This window comes from Tarenaya hassleriana, unplaced genomic scaffold (assembly GCF_000463585.1).
Source record: "Tarenaya hassleriana unplaced genomic scaffold, ASM46358v1 Cleome224, whole genome shotgun sequence".
Lineage (NCBI taxonomy): Eukaryota > Viridiplantae > Streptophyta > Magnoliopsida > Brassicales > Cleomaceae > Tarenaya > Tarenaya hassleriana.
The window spans coordinates 31,819-37,573 of record NW_010965576.1 but is presented as its reverse complement, the minus strand read 5'-3'; positions in this window follow the sequence as shown (position 1 = coordinate 37,573).

Sequence of the window (5,755 nt, the reverse complement as noted above, 5' to 3'; positions counted from 1 at the left end):
TTTGGAACGTATCTGCTAGGATTTGTGAAGAGAAAACGATGTCCTTGACTTGGAATCGATATTCCAATCACTAGAACTCAAAATCAAGCTTCTCTAAGCTGTCTAGGACGTCTGAGGTTCGTTCTCTAGGGTTTGTGGCGGCTTACTGATTAATTAGGATTGCCCAAAACCCTTAAAACGCGAAATAGGAAATCTGCCCAAAAGTCGGACCGTCCGGTCTAGGTCTTGGACCGGACGGTCTGGCTTTCAACGCAGAACGGACTGTGACAACCCAGAGTACCGTAGGAGGGCGGGGAGTGATCGCCGGTGCAGAGGCACGGACAAGGGGCGGCTCCTGACGAGCTTCTGGGTAGGGGGGACAGGGATGAATCGAACACACCGGAATGAGAGAGATCCGAGGGTTGTATAGGTGTGGGACTATACAGTCTAAGATAACATAAAAGAATTAGTTGAGCTACTCATAGCAACAAGGTGCACCTACCTTTTTGGTTGACTATCCCGAGAGAACTCCAAAGTTAAGCGTGCTGGCTCTGGAGCAATCTCAGGATGGGTGACCTACTGGGAAGTGTCTCGGTATGCGTGCGAGTGAGGACAAAACACGCTGAAAGGTCTCGGGTTGCTGTGTGAGGGCAGTTTCGACAATTCGTAGCGGCCTCGGGTCGTTACACGGACGGTCTGTAACTACTCATAGAACGGACGGTCTGTACGTCTGGACCGTCCGGTCCAGGTCTGGACCGGACGATCTGGTGCTTGCGGAACGATCAGTCCGTTCTTCAACGGAACGGACGGACTGACATGGCTGGACCGTCCGGTCCAGAAGTGGACCGGACAATCTGGCTGTCTGAAACACTTCCAGCTCGTTCCGTGATTCCTTTCTGGCGTCGTTCTCTTCACGTGTGATCCATCCCTAATGATGTGTGACCCTGTAGGCCCATTCGAAGTGGTAGTGGCTTCAGAAACCCTTTTTCCCGAACCACAAGTCATGGTTAGCCTCTAGCAAGACCCCATGACCACCTAGAATAGAGTTAGAGTGATCTAACAAAGCCAGCAATAGTTCGAGTTCTGATCCTTTGTCTCACGATGTCGTATGTTGAACAAGGGCATGGTATGAGCCACCCTTCAAGTTCAACCGCTTACTTGTCTAGGCAAACCGACTGATAAAATAGATGTACATTCATCTATAGCGTGGCCACGCATTTTCACAGTCCGATTTCCACGAGGGGTCCAGCGACATATCTCCTGCGTAGAAGGTGACAGGTCCCGTATTGCATGTCTACTATCTGCATATGATTCGTGAACGTATCTGAGCAACGCCGTTATAATCATCCGGTTAAAGACGACGTTTGACGCAGTCAAGACACGTCACTCCTCATATAAAGATACTCTAGACATCTCAGGTCTGAGGATCCAAGAACGAACTGCTGTATGAGATTCAAGCCATGACTCATGTCCATGTGACAATCTCATGCGGATCATCCAGTAACTCATTCCAAACGAGAACCCATGATTTTGATTTGCATCCAATGCACATGATCATAATCATCTATCACACATCATGCTTGTCTTAATTCATCATTGTTCCCATAATGATAACTGACCAGGGAGTTTAGAATCATCTGCAATGATTCAAGGATATTCACCGTAATATAACAAACATGCTAATCATATAACGGAAAAAGTAATGCATTCATAAACCAATGAATCAATACATAGTCAAAATATCATATCACGGATCATCGTAGAGCATTACAACCAACACGCTATATGAGGATTCTCATCGATATCCATAGTAGGAATCTCATTCCTTGGAGCAGTATTTGAATCCATGGGATTTCTTGGATTATCAATGATCTGTGGAATAAATCCAATCATTGTTAGCTTTCACAAAGCTTATAAACTAAACCGAGTTTCACTTGACTTATAAATTGGTTTGGCTCGCTTCCAGTGATAGCTGGAGGGTTCACCCCGATTCCCACGTCCTTACTATGAGGAGGGTATAAAGGGCTTCCTCTTCAAACCCGACCCGCTAAGACAAAGCTTGCTTCTCCGATTTACAGGAAAAGTTACTTTCGATTTTGTTTAACTAAAACCTTTTTTTTCCCAAAAAAAAATATTTTCTCCATTTTTTTTTCCACAAAGCACTTTCAAATAAAAAGATATTGGGCTTATTCTTTTGGAGTTTTAAATTAGTCTCATTGAATTGGTCCAAAACAAAACTTTTCAATTTGGGCTTACTTTTTTGGGTTTTTTAATTAATCTCTTTGAATTTAATTTGGGCTTCACAAGTAACCTCTTTTAATTTGGGTTTCAATTTTAAATTTGGGCCTTAAACTCAATTGGGCTTAGACTCATTAATATTTGAAAAAGAAAACAACTATTTGTTTTTTTTTCCAACATTTTTTTTAACCTAATTGTTTCTAAATCCAAATTCGTGTGAGGTTTTGTACCGAAATTGAAAGAGATTTAGGCACTTACCCGAGAAATTTGCCTCGTGTTAACCATCTCGAACTTAAGATTGTTGGGGACGGCGGTTGTTGACGACAGCAAAACTTCGGCAATTCGAGCGATTCCAGATAAGTATATGAAATTAAAAGAATATTTTTCCTTAAGTTCGATTTCCGTACCACCTCTAAAGCTTCGAGGCTATTGGAGGACAATGAACTCCTAGGATACAACGACCGCGTATTTGGAAGAAGCTTTCCAAATACCAAACGAACTCAGAGAGAGATATGAGCAAATATGTGAATACTCTTTTTTCTCTAGAATGCTTGTTTCTTTTCTGTGTGATTTATGAGCTAACCCAAGACCCCTATTTATAGTAGAGGGGAGAATATAAAAATAAATCAATTTGAATTTCAAAATTCAAATTTGATTTTATCTTGATATTAGTTCAATCTTATCTTAATCATATTTGATAGATTTTCTGCGGTTTTGAATCCAATTTGAATTTCAAATTCAAACAAGAATATTCTCTTAATATTATGCAGATTTAAAACTTTCCACAGATCGGGTTTCTCACGGGCTAGACCTGTTTTGATTCTATCAAATAAATCCAAATACAACATAATTTTGGTATTCGTATGAAATCCGTATATTTCGAATATCCGCAGCGATATTTTGTGAATATTTGTATCATTATTGTTTCCATGTTTGCTTTGTATTTCCAATTTTTTTACCATTTGGGTAATTGTAATTAAATGTACTTTCTTTTCTTTATATTTTAATATTAAGAGAAAACATCACAATCGTAGTTTTTTTTTGGGATAATCCCAAAAAAAACACTGGACTTTTAAATTTTGACCAAAAAAACATTGAATTTTTTTTTGGTAAAAAAACACTAAACTTTTTAAATGACACAAAAAATACCTGAACTCTTCCTCGATTGTCAAATTAGACAAAACGTGCTGATGTGGCATTTAGAAGTGTAGGTGTGGCGTATAAAAACTGATTCTGTTTTGTCACGTCAGCAGACACATCAGGACTGAATTGGCACATGGACAAAAATTAAAAACCAGAGATTGGTTTAAGATTAACCAAAAAATTCAATCCGATTCGGTAAACCCATAAAAAAATACCAAAACACAATCTGCATTTTTCTGATTCACAAGAACATTCCCCTAAAAACCCAGTTTTTTTATCTGCATTTTTCTGCAGATTCGAGTCTTGCCCAAGCTGATCAAATGTTCTGTATCGATAAAACACAAAGCCATCTATTTTTTTCTTCACTCGGTAACCAGAAGAGTTCGAGAGGACGACAAAGGCTCATCAATGGCGGAAATGGAAAATCAACAGGAGTCTCCATTGTTAGTGAAGAGGAAATCACATCTCTATTGTCAAGACCAAGATAATATCGCAAACAAGGCTCAGAAGCTTTAACCCTCGAATTCCCTTGCTTTTGTATCCAAATATGGAGAAAATTGTTGAAGTTCAGATTTTTTTTTTCTTCACCCACTAAAACCGTGATTTTGTTGGAGAAAATCGATGGTTCTTTGGTGGAAAGAGAGAAAATCGCCAGTTCTATGGCGATCTTGGAACTGATGACGAGAAAGAGGATGCAAATGACGAGGAGGAGGAGGAGGAGGCAAGGAGAGAAATCGAGGTCGACAGAAAGGTAAAGGCATTATGAGAGGCGATAAGAAAAAAGGAAAATTGATTGAAGATGATGATAGTGACGAAGATGAAGAAGATGATGAAAATATTGACACCGATTTGTCGAATGATCTGCTGACAGAGGTGAGTTTAGATAATATTCTTCCATCAAGGAACGAAGAAGACGACGATGATTTCTTCTGATTTTTTTTTGTTTCGGAATTTTTTTATGGGTTTATCGAATCCGCTTGAATTTTTTGGTTAATCTTAAACCAATCTCAGGTTTTTAATTTTTGTCCACGTGTCAATTCAGTCCTGATGTGACTGCTGACGTGACAAAACAGAATCAGTTTTTATACGCCATATCTGCACTTCTAAATGCCACATCAGCACGTTTTGTCTAATTTGACAATCGACGAAGAGTATTCAGATATTTTTTGTGTCATTTAAAAAGTTTAGTGTTTTTTTACCAAAAAAAAAGTTCAGTGTTTTTTTTGGTCAAAATTGAAAAGTCCAGTGTTTTTTTTTATTATCTTTTTTTTTAAAAATGTATTTAAAATTCTAACTATCTACAAATACAAATAAACTTTAGATCTTTTCAAAATCCAAAAAACATAATTCTTAAAACATATATTTAAGCATCACAACTGGTGAAAAGGTTTCATCATAGTCTATACCATGAATCTGCCGAAACCCTTTCGCAATGAGTCATGCCTTATAGGTATGCACGATGCCATCCATGTCGGTTTTCTTCTTAAAAATCCACTTGCATCCAATGGTCTTAATACTATCGAACGAATCAACCAAAGTCCATACTTTGTTGTCGTACATGGATTGCATCTCAGACTCCATGGCCTGGTGTCATTTCTCGGAATCGGAACTCGCCACAGCCTCTGAATACGACGTAGGCTCGTCATGTTCTAACAACATGAGTTCGTCGTTTCCAGTCATAAGAAATTTGTATCTTGTAGGCTCTTGGCGAATTCTACCAGATCTCCGAGGTTCACTAGGAGGTATTGTCTCAACAACTTGTGATACAGTTTGAACTGTTTCGACCTGTTCACTCGGTTCTTCGACTATTTGTGGTTCTCGAACTTCTTCGAGATCTATTCTACTCCCACTGACTCTCTTGAAGACGAACTCTCTCTCCAAGAAAGATCCATTCCGAGCAACAAACACTTTGTTCTCAGATGGGTTGTAGAATCAGTACCCTTTAATTTTCTTAGGGTAACCCACAAATATGCATTTATCAGATTTGGCGGATAGCTTATCAGAAGCCAGACATTTCACATATATGTCACATCCCCAAATCTTCATAAACGCTAACCTGGGACGCTGCTTCCCAGTCCATATCTAATATGGTGTCTTCTGAACCGACTTTGTTGGAAAGTTGTTCAGTATAAGCGCTGCCGTTTCCAAGGCGTAACCCCAAAAGGATTTAGAAAGATCGACCTGACTCATCATAGACCGTACCATATCTAATAGGGTTCGGTTCCTCCTCTCAGATACGCCATTTCACTGTGGCGTTCCAGGTGGAGTCAGTTGTGAGACAATCCCACATTCTGCCAGATAGTCAGTGAACTCTTGGCTCATATACTCGCCACCTCGATCAGATCGAAGCAACTTGATCGTCTTGCCAAGTTGGTTCTGCACCTCGTTTCTGAAA